Source organism: Mustela putorius, unplaced genomic scaffold (assembly GCF_011764305.1).
Source record: "Mustela putorius furo isolate JIRA1106 unplaced genomic scaffold, ASM1176430v1.1 tig00000596_pilon_pilon_pilon, whole genome shotgun sequence".
NCBI classification, from domain to species: Eukaryota; Metazoa; Chordata; class Mammalia; order Carnivora; family Mustelidae; genus Mustela; species Mustela putorius.
Window position 1 is genome coordinate 2,099,623 of NW_025421428.1, and position 18,773 is coordinate 2,118,395.

The 18,773-nt window shown below is 42.8% G+C and overlaps 1 long non-coding RNA gene across 2 annotated transcripts; it reads right to left on the reverse strand.

Annotated features, from left to right (window-relative positions):
• Positions 1-489: 489 nt before the first annotated feature.
• On the reverse strand, positions 490-15,782 carry LOC123392805. 2 transcript variants are annotated; one of them, XR_006607503.1, is made up of 3 exons: positions 15,617-15,782; positions 7,840-7,980; positions 490-876 (listed from the first exon to the last, which is right to left on the reverse strand). It is a non-coding gene; the product is annotated as an uncharacterized LOC123392805 (long non-coding RNA). The 2 variants fall into 2 exon arrangements; XR_006607502.1 differs by lacking the exon at positions 490-876 and adding an exon at positions 1,823-1,945.
• Positions 15,783-18,773: the final 2,991 nt, after the last annotated feature.

Consider the following 18,773-nt stretch of genomic DNA (forward strand, 5'->3'; position numbering starts at 1 on the left):
AAGCAAGATTCAAACGCACACACTAAAAACTCGACAGTGAGGGATAGGGCAGTGCCTTGTAACACAGTCATTCTGCAGAACATTCTTATGTCATTAAACACAGTGTCAGGAAGACTAGACAGTAAAAATGTAAAAGGGTTAAAAATCACTGGTGCCTAGACCACAATTCCCACTGCATACAAAGCATACACTGACACACAGAAAATGAAATTTAAATAAAAGGGGGGAGAGGGGACAGTAGGGTGAAGGGAATATAGCTGACGTTTTTTCCTGTTTCTTCCTTCCAAATTTTCCCCAGCGTGGTGATACTACATTTGTTCAGAAAATATAATTGCAATTCAAACCAGATGATACCCTGTGCCCCGAAAAGAGTTGGAGGAGGCTGGACTTCTGAGAAATTTCCCGACATGGAAATTCTACAATTCTGGGAGAGCGGGCCTTTTATGGGCCAACGGGGTATGTGGTACGGGTATCTGATGAAGACGAATCAGTCACAAATGAAATGCAAAATCTCAAGTGAAAACTTCTATTTTGATTTAACAGTCAATAATCCAAACTAAACACCAGTCGATTAAGACAAATATGTTTTTGAGGACTCACAGCTCGGTGTGATTAGTCACACATCCCTGACAAAGTTGCTATACTTCCATAAATATGTTTTTAATGATCAGATGGTATTTGTCTAATGCACGCTATCTCTCCCATTAAGTCGAAATTAAATGCACCGTTTACTGTGTCATATGCCTTCGTGGTTCCAACAATCCTCTCTTCCCTTGTCTTTTGAGCTCTGACGACAATTTGCAATGCAGCTGTGTAACATCTGGTCACTGAGAAAATGCTCCTGGAGACGTTTACAGTCTCCGAGTTTGACGGGTCCTGAAACAGAATGCGAAGCCGTTTCTCATCAACTTTTCCCAGATGACGAAGACCATCTAAGGAAAACGTATTTGGGAAATAACCATGTGTCTGCCATTTTCCCCCACTTGGAGCCTGAGGAATATTCCATAAAAAGGCAAGACATCTCGCTGCAGGGGGAAAAAAAGAGAGAGAGAGAACACATCAAGGTGTCACCTACTTTTTTTTTCATTTATTAACAACTACCTGACCCCAGAGTAGCTGATTCAGGACACAACAGCCCTGTTTCTCAGGAGGGTGTACTCAGTTGTGGTGAGATGCATAATAATACTGCTTTCTTTCCTTTTGAAGACATTCTTTTTGACGACATTTCCGATTATAAGACACACTACTGATTTATTAAGAGCCCCTTGGGAAAAGGAGAGAATCACTACATTAATGTCTATGTCAGTTGTAAGACATCCTAATTTCAGATCTGTTTAAAGTGTGGGGGAGAAAAAGATAGACCTCAAAATTTAGGAAATCTGATATGTGATATATCTACACTGGCAAAAAGGGGCTGTGTTAAGGTTCCCGTTTTCCTTTGTTCTCCAAATGAACCTGTACATTAGAACTTTTTATCTCTTTTTCACAGATGAGGAAACTGGGTCTCAGAGGTGAAGAGTGTTGATGGCAGAAGTGAGGTTCTTGACAGCTCTTCGCAAGCGTTGTCTTCACACGAGGGAGAAATGCTACCTTCCTAGCACCAGAGCCTGGGGGAGGTGGAAGTCACCAAATATGGAGACTCGACAGGCTGAGCCCCTTCCCAAAATCTGTCCCTTATCAGTGACACAGTTTGTGTTAGAGGCTGGCTTGTGTGGACTCGGTAGTTACCTACAGTGGCTGGTAAAGGTATTTCCAATGTAAGGTTCATGAATCACTCATTTAAAAAAATCCATTGGAATCTCAATGAATACTTGCCAGCTGTTTCGTTCTTTGTTCCTGCTCTAGGAGCATCAGTCACAGCTCTCCACACCACCAAGCCTCTCGTGGTCCCCACTTGTGATGTTCTTACCACTTCTGTACTTAACAGTTTGTATTTGTAGCAGGTCTGTGAGATAAATAAATTACAGGTGGGGAAATAGAGACACCAAGAAAGAAATAACTTGCTCAAGATCTGGAATTCAAATCTGGATATTCTGATTCCAGAGCAGGGTTTTAAGTGAGTACGGTAGCCTGCTTTCAGGACACAGGGGGAAAAAATATGGGGGGGGGGTATGTTCTTTTCCCTTGAGGAGTTTGAAAACCAGTAAGTGAGATAAGATTAAAACATCCCAGATAGGGGCGGCTGGGTGGCTCAGTGGTTTAGGCTCTGCCTTTGGCTCAGGTCATGGTCTCAGGGTCCTTGGATCGAGCCCCGCATCGGGCTCTCTGCTCGGTGAGGAGCTTGCTCCCTCCTACTGCTTGTCTCTCTGCCTACTTGTGATCTCTCTCTCTGTCAAATAAATAAATAAAATATTTAAAAAAAAATAATCCCAGATACCAAGAGGAAAATATCACCCAGTGGTTATTAACCCATTTTACAGATGAGTAAGTTGAGACTAAAGCTTGTAACAAGTCAGTGAAACAATTCTAACCCAGAGTTTTTAAGCCCTATTTACATTCTCTTTCTACCTTCACAGTTGTATCTGCCTCCTCATTTCATTTTTGAGAGGGGATCCAGGCCCCAGTGATATTCAGTAACTGTCCCAATATGAAAGGTTTATCAAACTTTGATGATGTGACTCCACCCAATGATTGATGTCTGAAATTCCAGGGGTGGGTTGTGACAGCTGAAAGCGCTGTCTTCTAGATCCCCATATTTTCTCCATGCCCGTCACTTCCTGCCCAGCACTCACTCACCCCTGGTCATAAATATTGCCTGCCACTTTTATGATTATTGGTGGTTAGATATGATGAATTCTGATACTAGTCAACTGTGGAGGAGATATTAAATACATTAGCTAATTTTCCCTTAATGCCTCATCCAATATGAATCAATATTGGTTTAATAATTAACATGTTTAAACATTTTTATGTATATTTCATGATGAGACGATCTATGTTTATTTTATGAAGATGAAATATTTAGCTCCCTGCCACGGACGGCAAAGCCATTCCAACTTAGAGCTTTCTCTTTAGCCTGCTCTGGGGCCATCTTTTCATGTCCTGGGAGAGCTGGCTGGTTCTCACAGACTGTAACCCGGTAGAGGATGCTGACTTCATAATGAGAAATTCAAAGCAACTGGAAAGAGACAAGGGTAATGCTGAGGAGGGAGTTCTGAGAGGAGCCTACTGGAAGAATGGTTCCAGCTCCCATCTCTGCCCTAGTTCAGCCCCAGACTAAATGCATGGATAGAGGATTGGCGGGCTCTTAATAAGAATCACCTCCCTCACTAAGGGAAAGAGGGTATTGCAGATTTAGAGTGGTGGTTTTCAACCAGGGGTGGCTTTTGCCCACCCTGGGACGTTTGGCAATGTCTAGAACTATTTTTGGTCATCACAACTGGAGGTTAAGTTACAGGCATCCATGAGGTAGAAGCTAGGGATCCCGCTAAATATCCTACAGTACTCAGGACAGCTCTCCACAGCAAAGAATCATCTCATCCAAAACGCCAGTGGTACCAGGACTGAGAAACTCCAATTTGCAGTCAAGCTGTGCGAGCCCTGTCTCTTAGTACTGCTAGGAGTAGTTGTGTGAATTTAGAAAGTTCCTGGTCCTTACCTTCCTCATTTTTCAATTGGGGTAATAATCATAAAGCTACCTAATTTATGAAATTAGGTACACTTTTTTTTTTTTTTTTTTTTTTTTTTTTTTTTTTTTTGGAGAGAGAGCACGAGTGAGTGGAAGGGAGGGGAGGGGAAGAAGGAGAGAGAGAATCCTAACCAGGCTCTACACTCAGTGCAGAGCCCGACTCAGGGCTTGATATCATGATCCTGAGATCACGCATGACCTGAGCCGAAATCAAGAGTCAGCTCAGTCGGATGACTAAGCCACCCAGGTGCCCCAAGTTCGGTTTGTAAATTAAGTGAGAGGGTAGATATCAAGTCCAAGTGTTTCATATACAGGGAAAAGCGCAGGACGTCCTGCTGAGCCTGGGATTGTGGGAAAACTCTCAACAGGAGGGGAATGAGATAGATTACCCAAAATGGCCACAATTCTTAAAGCCTCCATATCCCGTTTTTATAATGCGACTTGTTCCTTCGTGTATGAGCCTAGGTTTCAAGAGGTTGTGGGGCTTCCATGTGTTCTCCTGGAAGCTGACCACTAAGTGACATGCTGGCCCACTGAAGAATAGGGGAGCACCTGGGGCAAAGGGGAGTGATTCCAGCAGAGGTCATTTCAAGACCAGACACATGATTAGACCACAGGACACCATCCAGCTAAGTCTGCCCCAAAATGACAACTGGCAGAATAATGAGCATAAGAGTTGTTTTAAGCCACTACACTTGGGAATGACTTGTTGCACAGCAAAGGCTAGCTGAGATAGTGACCTTGGGTTTATTCCCCAGGGCTGGGAGGACATAACCTAGAGACAAGGACAGAGGGTGCAAAAGGATCAAAATGGAAGACAGCAGAATTCCTAACAGAACCTGAATGAAAAACTGATTTCCTTTAAGAAGCCCTTTTGGATTTTCTCCTTGGACAATAAATGTTTATTTTTAATTTTTTATTTCTTTTCAGTGTTGCAGAATTCATTGTTTATGCACCACACCCAGTGCTCCATGCAGTACGTGCCCTCCATGATACCCATCACCAGGCTCACCCAACCCCCAACCTCTTCCCCTCCCAAACCCTCAGATTGTTTTTCAGAGTCCATAGTCTCTCATGGCTTTTTTAAAGGTAAAAAAGAAAACTCTTCCTCACCCCTCTTTTCTTCCTTCTCATGCCCTTTACCATCAGCAGAGCCTGGTGAACTAGCAACTCTGTCCAGGACCTCATAATTTAGAACTGTGCTGTCTAACATAGTAGCCACTAACCACATGAGGCTATTTAGATTTGAGTTGATTAATTAATTATAGTAAATGAAACTGAAAATTCTGTTCTGCAGTCACACAGACCACATTTCAGGTGCTCACGTGCCACCTATGCCAACTTGGATGTGTATAACATTTGTATCATCCAAAAGAAAAAAAATATCTACCGAGACTGGTGTTTGGAAGGTCACTTCTGGCTCTTCTTTGGGGAAAAGAGGCTTGAGGGCTTTATGGAACCAAAAGAGTATGCTCACTGGGAGTAGACAGCCCAAGTTTCAGACCTTGTGTCAGAAACCCAGTAGCTCAGAATGATCTGTGGGGACAGCTCCAATTTTCTTAGTAAGGCCTCGTCCATGGATCTGCCTCCTTGAGGATGAATTCTGAGGCTCATGTCATCCCTCTGTGTCCAACAACTGACTGTAGGGGTAGACCTGTAGGCTGGGGTTTTCTCACATAAGGACACAGGGGCCCTCTTGATGTAAGGAAGAGCTTGGGCAAAAAGAGAAGAAATGTGGACTTCAGACCAAGAACCTAGATCTCTAATCTCACTTTGAACCTCACAAATGTTGCAGGCAGATCTTCTTATCACCTCTACTTTGTGGCCGAATAGTAATTGTATTTGTTTCCATTGTTTTAGCAAATTACCACAAATTTAAGTGGTTGACACAACACAGATTCATTATCTTATACTGCTAGAAGTCAGAAGTTGGAAATAGGTCTCCCGGTGCTAACATCAAGGAGTTGGCAAGGCTGTGTTTCTTTCTAGAGATTCTATGGTAAAGAATCCATTTCCTTGCCCTTTCTAGTTTCTATAGAAACTAAGTCTTTTGGGTTCTTCACCCAGTTGCAATGTGTGTATGGTGGGGAGGAGTTTCCAGAGCACCAAGCTGGGTGTCCTGTAATTCAACTCAATTCTGACACTGTCCACCATAAGATAGCTTCAAATTCCACAGGTTAAGGCCTCTTATCCCACAAGATCACCTGCCACTACATTTCAGACACCAGTCATCAGTCCAGGTTGTTACCTGTGGTTTTGACCAACAAGCTACAAATTAGAGGTTCCAGCTACCCTCTCCAACTTAGGACACCAATTGCAAGCCAAGTTACTACCCAAGCTTCTCACCACGGGCTATAGATCAGAGGTTCCCACAAACCCTTCCTTGCGTTTAATTACTTAGCTAGAGTGGCTCACAAAACTCAGTAAACCTGTTTACTCACCGGATCGGCAGTTTATTATAACAGTTTATTATAACTCAGGAACAGCCAGAGGGAAGAGATGAATAGGGCAAGGAATGTGGGAAGAGTGAACCACCAGCTCTAAATTTTCATGCATTCACCAACCGCAAAGCTCTCAGGAACCTAACCTTTTGGGGCTTTATGAAGGTTTCATTATATCGGCATGACTGACTACATTGTTGGCCATTGCTGATTGATTCAAACTCCAGCCCCTCTTGTCTCCCTGGAAATCAGGGAGTGGGACTGCAAGTTCCAAACCTCTCCAAATTCATGGTCAGATCCCCTGGCAAACAGCCCCCATTCTAAAGTGCCTCCCAAAGGTCACCTCATTAGCATAAACCCAGTTGTGAAAAGGGGCTCCTTATAGATAACAAGACACCCATTTCACATTTATGGCTTTGAAATGATTTCAGGAACTGAAAACTAAAGACCAAATATAAAAAATGATGCTCCCAATGCTCTTATCTCTCAAGGAATCCCAAGAGCTTGCGGAGCTTTGAGTCAGAAACTGTGGAGAAAGAACAAATATATATTATAAACGTATTTTGTTTAACTGAGTGGCCAAATATATATTTCTTGTAAATTATAATACTGCAGTAGGCAAACTACATTATTTGGTGGGTGGTTCTTTCCATCACCTTTGAAGCCAACAATACCAGAAGTTGTGAGAAGTGTTTGCATCTTGGATATATTTCAAAGGATAGTCAGGGAAGTTTGCTGATGAATTGGATGGAGAATGTGAGGAAGAAAGGATGAGCCCAGAGTTATACTTTGAAGAACTGGAAACAAAGAGTTACCATTTACTACAAAAGGGCATGTGTAGGTGGGCCTGGTGTCTAGGGAATTTTCTGAACCACGGGAGATACTGTTTCATTTCTTATATTAATTAGTAAGATTTTCCAGAGGAGGGAAATACGATTTTGAGAAACCAGGATGATTTCCAGATTATAAGAGCAGTGACTTTGAGTAGAAGTTGGATTAGGGGTAGAAGAAAAGCAGGGGTGGCATCTAGAGGCAGAAGTGTACAGATCCATCTTAGATAAAAATATGAACAATTGATTTATAGTAATAAGAGGGAAAGCCAAGGGTATGGGCACAAACCTAGTAGGCTGGTAGATAGACTCATGGATTTTCTAGTGAAATAGGTAGCAAAGTCTGAGCAAAGAGTGAGAAGTGGGGGAAGAGCTACCAGAGATGTGAGAGCAACAGATTAAGAAACAAAATAATCCCAAGGAATGGATTAGGAAAATGTGGTAGAATTCAAACCCAGGTCCAGTAGGTTCCGATATCGCAAATTTCTCATAGACTATATAGTTTTAAAATTATACTGCAAGTCAATAGATCTTATTCCAGTTTGATTAATGAGCAAGACAAAAATTTCAGGGTTGTGTGGCCCAAGACCACTGGGTTTACGATGCTGCAAAATCAGCTTTCACACTAAACCTTCAGACAGCTGATTCCCAGCCCCATGAACCTATTCACAAATCTTCCTACAGAGGAAGGAAGCGCCGTGGAAGACGCCCCGCAAAGCGGAAGTGAGGTACCGCATGCATCCCCCACTGACCCCTGCCTGGAATGATGGCAAATATAAACAAACCAAAACAACAACAAAAACAACAAACAACAATAAACAAAAAACAACAACAACAACAAAAAGCCCTAAACAAACCCAAAAATGTATCTGCAAGTTTCTGTGGGTCGTCTCCACTACGTTTTGTTCTACTGTCACTGCCGGATCCTTTATGTACTTACCCCTTTTGCCTTCAGCTTTCTTTATTTCTCAGGTCAAGTTGAAGGGACGGATGTAAGAATAGCTTTGATCTGCCCCTGTGAGTCAGTGACACGTGGCAGGATATCTCTGTGCTGAGAGCTTTGAAAAAGGGCTGTACTTTCCTGGAAAAGATGAACTCAGGATAAAACATCTGCACTTTTTTTTTTTTTTCTTGCCCAGGGTTCTATCCCTTCATTTTTTTTTTACCCCTTCTTCATCCTGTGCAATATGATTCATAGCTAAATATGCCACTTAATGGAAACTTTGGGTTCCAAGTAACATTTTATGATTTCAAGTCTTAGAGAATCTTTCTTTGGGTTGAAAGAGACTTTGGAGGCTGCCACGCCCTGTCTCCCTTTGCTCGAATGAGACTGGAAGTGTCAGCAAATGCAGGGCCTGAAATCATGGCCCATTCATCCCCATGGAGCGCTGTTGGAAGGTTCCAGAAGGTTGCTTCTTCACATTTCTGCGTGGGCCATGGCAAGCGAAACAGGGTTCACAGTTTCCCAGCTAGACTCCTCAGCCCTACAATGACATTTGCAAATAACATTAGGGAAAACATTTTTTCCCCTTGTTTTTGATGTTCAACGCTTAAAGTTTCTTTAAAGGTTGTATTCTAAAAAGGTTGAGTTCATGGTGAGTCAGTGTCTCAGACAGACTGCAGGGCTATTTAAAAACTAGCCCCATGACTTCTAATCCCTCCACCGCAAAAGGCAGTGATAGACCCCAGAGAAAACCGGTTGCCAGAAAGAGAAAGTGGGGAAGCAGACAAGGCGGCTTTCGACCTTCAGAGAACATGCGGATTTCAGCAACAAGCCCTTTCCATTCACCGTCTCCCTGTCTTACTTGAAAAAGTAAGGGCATCTGGGTTTGCTGTCTGCCTTCTCTCCTGCTCCAGGATCCCCTATCACTGGAGATTTTACCTTGTGCTCCTCATCTGTGAATCTCTCTGCTTCTCTTAGCTGACTTTATTTCATCAGCTGTACCCTCCATTTCCGACATATCCAGCTGTATTTTGTGACCCTCACCTTCCTCTCAATAAAGACATCTCTCCCACGACTGCTGTGCCTGGTGCTGTGCTGTCCCTCTCTCACTCGCTCTTTCTTGAGTCCTTTGAAGATGAATCATGCAAAGACATTCTCTCCCTTGGTTGTTGCTGCATTCTGATCGTCCATGAATTCTGCAGCCCAATAAGTTCGGTCTCCTCTCCCAAAAGTCCAGTTGTATTTCCCTGCCAAGGGTACCAACTATCTCCTAATTAAAAAACACAGGGTCTACTTTGAGCTTCTTGCCTTGTATGATGTCTATGCCACCGGGTGCTGAGAACTTCCTCCTAGAAACACGGATTTTCTGCCTAGGGATTCTCAGGTTTCTAGGGATTCCTAGGGTTTCTCAGGTTCCTGCAAAGTTCCTTCATCCTTTGTTGACTTTGTGAAACATTGATGTTTCCTCCATGATTCTCTTTGACCCTCTCTCTTTTCCTTCAACTGACTGACTTACTTTTTTCCCTCTTTCTCCCTTTTCCTCTTTCTTCCTTTCCCTCCATATTTCTTCCCTTCCCCTTCTCTTCCCATTCTATACTCTTCGGGGGAAATATCAGTCAAACTTAGAGCTTAACCTACCACTCATCCTCTAATAATTCTTACCTTGACATTTCTCTCTTATTTTTTTTTTCTGAGAACCAGACTCGTTTTTATGACTTTCTATTGCCATTTCCAGCTGTGAACTGAGATTTTGATCACCATAAATCTGGTCTCTAAGGTCACCGATGCCACTGTCAACCCCAATCCCTGCACAAATAATTTGTCACCAAGTACAGCTTCTGCTACATCCTAATTGTAGAACAACCTAGTGGAACCATCAGGGAGATGCCCAGCAGATAACCGCCTGGACATCTGGATTGCAAGGAAGACAACTGAGCAGAAAATCCAGGTTGGGAAAGATCCCAGAGAAAGGAGAGCTAGGATTAAATGAAATTACCTAGGAAAGAGCTCAGAACAAAAATTCAGAGCAGGAATTCAGAGTTCAGAGATGGTCCCCCAAATTCTATCCAAATTCTACCATTTGGGTATACATGTATGTTTTAAATTTCCATTAAAAAAAATTATTTTAAGTAGGCTCTATGCCCAATGTGGGGCTTGAACCCATGACCCTAAGATCAAGAGTAGCACATTCCTCCAACTGAGCCAGCCAGGCACCCCTTTGTATATTTTCAATGATTGTTCATAGCTTTCATCAGATTTTCAGAGAGATCTACTGGTCACAGATTAACCCCTAGTCTAAGGCAAACAAAACCTCAAAATATCATTGCAAAAAATATAAGGAAGAAATAACCCCATGATAATAAGTAGATTTGGGAACTAGACTTGGCTTTGCCAGTAACAGACTATGTGCCATCAGGAAGAATTACCTGACTCTCTAAGCCCACGTGAAACCTTCCCACACCACACAAAACTCTGACGGCAGCATTTTGCACATTTGGGATGATGATTTGCATTACTGATTTAATGTCTATGTTCTCCACTAGTTGGTAAGCTCCAAGAGGGTAAGGTCACGTTATTCCCCACTGTGCCATGCCACAGTGCTCGTGGTCATTGTCCCTGATATCCCTAGGCCTTTAGTTCTCTTCTCTGGGTTTCAGTGTCTCTGTGATGTTAGGGATTCATTTTCACAGTTCATTTTTTCCAGCACTAACAATCCTGCACAATGTTGGTCTTCGCCAATGTTCTATCTCCAGAGCCTACTGAGGCTGAGTGCTAGTTCTTCCGGTGAAGCAGAACAGGCAAGCAAAGAGAGGTGTAATTATAATAAATTGTGATGTGTGTTACAGTAATGGGCTTAGAAACGCTAAGGGAGAAGAGTGCGGGACTGGCCACATCTGGGGATTCGGGCATAAACCATCTCCAGGTAAGCTCTTGGCCAAGGACATGTTTGGCTCCTCAGAGCAGCGTGTACATCGCCCCCTCTAGGTAACCCTGGATACTAATCACCCTGGCCACATGCAGACAAGCCCATTTTACTCCTTCCTAATCATTTCAGATACTGGTTTTCTTTTTTTTTTCCCCCCTCTCAGTTTCAACTCAGGACTCACAATTTATAAAAAAATAAATTACCTGCCACTGTAGTGTGTAATTTTCAAAACTACCTGTTCACCACAGCAAAGCAATAATGCCTGGCTCCCAAAGGAAGCATCATTCTCTCCTCCCCTTCCTTCCAATCTCATTGTGTGCTTAGCCACATCAAGTCCCGGAAGGAACAAGCACACCAGAAATCAGCCCCCCTCCTGGCTCCGCTCTCCACCCAGCACGGATATGCTTTAAATGTCTTTCTTTACAAAGTTCCTTCATTTTTTCCCCTATGGTTTCTCAGCTTTTCTTGCTTGGAATGGTACTTCATTTTTATTATTATTATTTTTTTTTTATTAAAGACAGGTCCTGAAATTACTTATATTTTCAGCCTACACTACTTTTAAAGTAATAACACTCTACTTTCTTATGTGTATTTTGCTTATTAGTCCCATATTAGTGTGATACAGTTAAAAACATTTATGATTTGGACTAAAAAAAAAAAAAAAAAACCACCCTTGTCTTTAAAACCCAATTCTAATAAACAAACAACAAACAAAACAAAACACCCCAGGTCTATACCACAGCCAATCCATTGTCCTTCCTGAGCTTTAGTTAGATCCTCTGTTAAGTGGGGACCGTAATAGTAATAGTATCTTCTCATCTCACTGTTTTGGTAAGGTTTAGATCCCGAATCATGCGGCTGAGTGCCTTGAACATTCTTCAGTGCTCTTGGTGAGTATATAATTGGGATTAATACTTTCCAACTTCATGGCACATCTCAGATCCTCAACTTTGGCGAGCAACCACTCTCCATTACCCATCTCCCTTCCAATTTTAAAACTGCAGTCAATCCTCTCAAAAATCCATTTCTCCAAGCTAGTGAAAATTTGCTTTTTGAAAAATTAATCATCTAAGTTATTCAAGAAGCAATTTAGCTAGCTGTTCACTCTTCATCCAACAAATATTTGTCATGCATATAAAATGTCTCAGATGTGGACTTCGACTTTATACAACACTGTTCAACACCTTCTATCACACCCAACACCCTCTTCAACATCCTCTGTGACACCTAACATCCTCTGCAACAGCAGATGGTTTTGATGGTTATCCTGTGTGTGACTGATCGAGGCTGGTGAACAGATAAGGCAGCTAATTGCTTAAGCAAGAAGCTTTAATTTTTAGGAAGTTATTCCACATGTGGAGCGAATCTGTGTCTTCCTGCAATTTACATCTATTGTACTATTCTAATTTTCAGTATCTTTCTGAGCAAGTGTTCAGATGTTTCTTGATAGCTACCAAGTTACTTCTCCCACAATTTCCTTTCTCCAGACTAAGAATCTGAAGTTCTCTTAAGTATTCTGTGTATCTTAATTTTTCTTCCTCTCCTTCTTCTGCCCACATTCTGGTTTGTCATCATTGAGTCTAAATTGAAGTTGAACTCAAGATCGCAGATGTGGTTGGACCAAGGTTAAGTAGGGTGGAGTTTTCACTTTTCCTCCACTGAGCATGAAACTACTCTTAGCTCAGCCTGTAATAACATTAGCATATTTTGTTCCAATCAAAGTTCACTACTGACTCATGCTGTGCTTAAATAGAAATACAACCTCACACTTTTAACCTATCTTTTTTTTTTTTTTTCCTTAAACCATGTCTTCTCCATCCTGTATTTATAGAGTTGGGGTTTTGGACTCATTTTTGCCCATATTTAATTTTCTTTCTTTAGAACCAACCCAATATTTTCACTTGCCAAGAAGTTGTTGAATCGTGATTATTACTCAACCTATTATTGGCTATTCCTCTGAACTTCATGACATGCAAAGTTTTGATCAATATACCTTCCATGTACTCCTGCTCTTAGTTGACGTATTACAAATTGAGATTAAGAATGAAGTTTTTATATGAAATGATGATAACATGGGTTATTTTTATCACATTTTTTTCACTTCAAAAAGTACTGTAGGGCATAAAGATAAGACACTGTAAGTACATAAGGGATACATCTAGCACGTAATACCTATCTACCACTTATCGGGTAAACAAAACCATGGGACAGGTCTGCCACATCTAATTTTGAAAAAAAAATCAAAGAAAGTACATAGAAAAAATAAGGGGATCCACCACACAAAGGTTGAGGAGAGGGAACACAAAGTTGTAAAGATTCAATTCTCAAGGGAAGTCAAAAGCTGGAAAGTGTAGCAGTGTTCAAAATGAAACCAATCACTCTTAGAGGTACATAAAGCATTTTCCCTGGAGTAGGTCCATGCTTTTGGCTACTACCAATGGTCTTCTGAGAATGTTTCGATGAGCATGAAGGAGTTCCAGACAAAAATAAAGCATCCCCTCAACACACATACATAGTATTAGCTAACTCAGTTCTCACTGAACACCTAATGTGGGCCAGGCATTGTGCTACATCTTAGTAAAGTCTTCCAACAACCCATTGATACTGTTGTTGGTCATCTGCACTATATAAAACAGAAAACTGAATCTTACGTAGATGACATCGATTGCTCTAGGTCAGGTACACAGTCCAAAGTAGACACAGGACTGAAACCCTGGTATTTTACTGCTACCGGTGTGCACAACTATCTGTAAGTAAACTTAAAGAGGTTTCTCCTACCCTCTTACACATTTTGAAACACTGGCTATAGTTAATTATGATTAAATACAAGGGGAGAGTGGTCAAATGAAGACCCAAAGTACCATTCCTTAAAGACCAATAAAGAAAACCCTGTGGAAGCCAGGGCTAGAGCCTTCAGATTCCTCTCCCAAGAGCCTGGTCTGGATTTTCTATATATTTAGTGGTTCCAGGTCCCTTAATCTTATTTTTTAAAATTTAAATTCAATAGCCAACATATAGGGCATCATTAGTTTTTGGTGTAGTGTTCAATGATTCATTAGTTGCATATAATACGCAGTGCTCATCACATCACATTTCCTCCCTAATGCCCACCACCCAGTTACCCTGTCCCCCCACCCACCTGCCCTTCTGCAACCCTCAGTTGTTTCTGAGAGTCAAGAGGCTCTCGTGGTTTGGCTCCCTCTCTGATGTCTTCCCAGTCTCCCTCTCTGATGTCTTCCCATTCAGTTCTCCCTCCCTTCCCCTATCGTCCTCTGTGCTATTCCTTATGTTCCATGTACAAATGAAACCATATAATTTTCTTCCTCTGATTGATTTATTCATTTAGCATAATCTCCTCCAGTTCCATCCATGCCAATGCAAATGGTGGGTATTCATCCTTCCTGATGGCTGAGTAATATTCCATTGTATGTATGAACCACAGCTTCTTTATCCATTCATCTTTTGAAGGGTATCTCAGCTCTTTCTAGAGTTTGGCTATTGTGGATACTGCTGCTATGAACATTGGGTTGCATATGCCCCTTCTTTTCACTACATCTGCATCTCTGGGTAAATATCTTGCAGTGCAATTGCTGGGTTTTGGGTAGCTCTATTTTTAACATCTTGAAGAATCTCCATACTGTTTTCCAGAGTGGCTTCTCCAGCATGCATTCCCAAAAACAGTGTAAAAAGGTTCCCCTTTCTCCACATCCTCACCCACATTTGTTGTTCTCTGTCTGGTTAATTTTAGCCGTTCTAACTGGTGTAAGGTGGTATCTCATTATGGTTTTGATTTGTATTTCCCTGACGACAAGCGGTATGTTCCAGTTCCCCTAATCTTGTTTGTTCTATCCTACCTGCCCATGTTGATATTATTTTATCTGTTGTCTACATCCTTACCAATTTTGGATTGGAAAATCAAGTGAACAACAGCAAGTTCATGGCCTTGGATCCCCCTCCAATTCTATACCCATTCTTCTCATAGTCAACTTAGGGGATCCCCTTATGACCTTCCATCTCACTGCCTTCCCTGCACCAGCCCCCTCTCCTTTGGCTCTCCTCCTTCAATGTTCAGGCCAGGGCCTGATGTGTGTGTTACAGGAAAGATCCCAGGACTGGGAGAGATCTCGCTGAAAGAAGCAAAGGGCTGGTTGCAAGTGGGGGTATTCCAACTGGAAGCCAAAGCCTCAAGAGAGGAGGACCAAAACAGTCAACTCCCAGACACTTACTTTAGGCACCTTGCCGAGGGGAAAGTAATGCATCTCTGGTGGATGCTCCTGAAAGCCCCATTCATAGTCCATTTCTTCCTCAAGTACTTATGGAGGGCCTGTTCTGGCCTGTTCTGTACAGCAGTGTGCAGGACAGAACGAGGAGTTTGCTGTTTGCAAAGGATGGAACAGAAGCCTAAACATTAAAATCTTAGTACTGGAGGGGGCCCCTGGGGGCCTCAGTTGGTCAAGCAACTGCCTTCAGCTCAGGTTATGATCCCAGGGTCCTGGAATCGAGCCCTGTGTCTGGCTCCTTGCTCAGCGGGGAGCCTGCTTCTTCCTCTCCCTCTGCCTGCTACTCTGCCTGCTTGTGCTCTCTCTTTCTATGTCAAATAAATGGATAAAATTAAAAAAAAAATCTTAGTACTGCCTTTTAAAAAAAGATTTTATTTATTTATTTGACAGAGGGAGACAAAGCAAGAGAGGGAACACAAGCAGCGGGAGAAGCAGGCTTCCCGAGGAACAGGCAACCCAATGCGGGGATTGATCCCAGGAATCAGATCATGACCTGAGCCGAAGGCAGACACTTAATGACTGAGCTACCCAGGAGCCCCTCTTAGTACTAGCTTTACTAACAACTCACCTTGAGTGGACTTAGGACCTGTCTGGGTCTCAGTTCCTCACTTGCAGGATGCTCAGGTGGGGACACGCTGGTTGAGGCAACAGCTAAGGTCCTTTTCAAGCCCAATGACCTGGAGTCTGTCTCTTGACATTGAATATCTCACCTCTTGTTGGCGACTTGTCTCATGGTTGTCATGTGGGGGAAGGGATGGGAAGGCTACCTGCTGGAAAGTTCTTTCCCATTGTCATAACAGTTCTCTTCACCCCTCTTCGGGTCTTTAATCTTCAGGCATTTATCCCATCAGTTCTGTCTCTAGTGAGCCCTTATCCCAAGATGTTTGCCTATTAAATTAAGAGTTTTGCAGAAGGGGAGAGCCATTTAAAGGCCGTAAATCACCCGACAGGCTCGCAGCCGCGCTCTGCTCCGAGCCCCACTGTGGCACCGTGCAGGCAGGCTGCTGCTGCTTCCCCTCGGGCCCTGGCTCGCAGAGGCAGACGGCTGGAACCCGTACAGACCTGCCTGTCCCAAACCTGCTTCAGTCTCCGGGGCCAGCCTGGCCTGGGGCTGAGGCGATGGGGAATTCACACTAGTCCTTAATTAACCCCCAGGAGCCCCGAAGGCAGCTCAGGTTTTCCTTCACCTCTGCCTTGGTGTTTTTCATGTCCCCGGGCCCTTGCTTGATATGTCAGCTTTGATGACTGTGTCCCTTGATTATCTACAGTTCCCTAACTTGGAATTCTAACCAAGAAGTCAAGAAAATACCACCCTTCTGGAACCTTATTCATCAGGAGCCAGATGCTGTGTGTGTCCTCTGCCATTTATTTTTTCATTATTTCCCTATGAGTTAAAGGACACAGTTATGCCTATATTCCAGATAAAGAGACTGAGGTCCAGACAGGTCATGCATGCAGGGTTTTAGAACCTATGAGTGATGGAGCTGGAATTTTGCATTTGATACTCTTTTATACAAAAGCCTGTGATACACATTTCTTCACAGTGCACTGTGCTGTTGTTAGAGTGGTACCCCAAACAGTCAAAATCCCACACTCTCCAAGAGCATGTGCTCTGCCCTGCACTGGCACTCTCTGTCTCCTCTGTTAGGAGGCATCAGTGCAAACTCCTTTCACTTCCCTCTCATCCTGGCATCACAAATTTTATCCCTGGGCCTCTTCTGCCTTCTAACCCTGCCCTGTCCCTTTTTCTGGCTCTTGGGAAATTGCCACGGACTCCCCTTAGCCATGCTCATAGGCAGCCCTTGGGCAGGTCCATTGTACAGACTTGACAGAGGGTATCTCATTGCTGGAGCCACAATACAGCATGTCTTTCCTGCTGCTCTGGCTCATCCCCTCTCATGCTTCTTCTCCTGTGCTTCCACATTCTTGGGAAGATCTCTAGTTCCTGTCCCAGCCTCTGCCTGCTTGTTCCATCCTGCTGTGTTTCACCTTCCTATGCCCACCTGCCTTGCAGGGTTTATCAGATCAAAGCAGTCACATGCAATAGGGAAACAGGGATGAAACCAAAAGGTACGTGTTCTTCATTTATCTCTTTCATTCCTCAAGGACCACTGGGCCTCCCACTGCGCCTAGAGACCCGCTTTCCTGCATTCTATCTATGTTGGCCTTCCTCTAAAGGTCCCATGCCCCTCATTGACCCTGCCCTACTCCCATGACCGCACATGCTCTCCAGCTTCGTGAGAAGCCATCACAGTGACATGAAGAGTTCATCCATGATATGTAGAGTGGGAATCACATGGGGTCAATCATTGCTCTGAGCATGGTGCATGACTCAAGACTCAATCTCATGACTCTGAGATCATGACTTGATCCAATGTTTAACCAACTGAGCCACTCAGGGGCCCCAAGGAAGCACATTTGAACCCTGGATCACATAATGTCTACCAAAATTTCATTGGCCCATGCAAATCCCATGGCTAACTCCAAACTCAATGGGCAGGGAAACACACTCATCTTTTGTGGAAGTTGCTGCAAAAGCACATAGGAAAGAGAGTAGCTTCAGACTGAAGAATCGAGGCCACATTTAAAATACAGTGGTTCAAGGGTGCCTGGGTAGCTCAGTTTTTAAGCGTCTGCCTTCAGTTCAGGTCATGATCCCAGGGTTCTGGGATCAAGCCCCATGTCGGGCTCCCTTTTCGGGGAAAGCCTGTTTCTCCCTCTCCCTCTCCTACTCTCCCTGCTTGTGTTCCCTCTCTAGCTATCTCTCTCTGTGTCAAATAAATAAATACAATCTTAAAACATAAATAAATAAATAAATATAGTAGTTCAGAAAAGTGTCTAGAAACCGACTTTGGCTGCTTATAGGCTGCGACATACCTAGATACGGCTAGGAATAAACCAAGGTCTCTTTTCCAGTTCTAACTCTGCTACCAAGTAGTTGTGGTTATTGGGAAAAGCAATTCATAATGTTTTGTCTGGAAAATGGGGGTTAATAATGCTTACCCCTGGAGCAAGATCAGCTTGATTGGATCTTTTAATGATTCTATAATTTAGGGAGAAAATATAACTTAACCATCAAAAAGAATGAAATCTTGCCATTTGCAATGACGTGGATGGAACTAGAGGGTATTATGCTAAGCGAAATAAGTCAGTGAAAGAAAGACAAATACCCTATGAATTCACTCATATGCGGAATATAAGAAACAAAACAGATGAACACAGGAGAAGGGAAGGAAAAATAAAATAAGATGAAAACACAGAGGGAGGCAAACCATAAGAGACTCCTAACTCTAGGAGACAAACTGAGGGTTGCTGGAGGAGAGGTGGGCGGAGGGATGGGGTAACTGGGTGGTGGACATTAAGAGAGCATATGATGTAATAAACACTTATTACATCATGTTTTATGCAACTGATGAATCACTAAACTCTACCTTTGAAACTAAAAAGAAATAAAAGTAAATAGAGGGGAAAAAAGAAAATATGGAATCCACAGTCTTCAAATCTTGGAAATAAAGACAGATTTGTTTTCTCTCTTTTATTCAGTCATTAAAAAGTCTTTCATTTAGAAATACATTTCATTAAGGAGAGGGTCGCTGGGTTATGGATATTGGGGAGGGTATGTGATATGGTAAGTGCTGTGAAGTGTGTAAACCTGGCGATTCACAAGCCTGTACCCTGGGGCTAATAATACATTATATGTTAATTTAAAAAATGGGAGAAAAAAA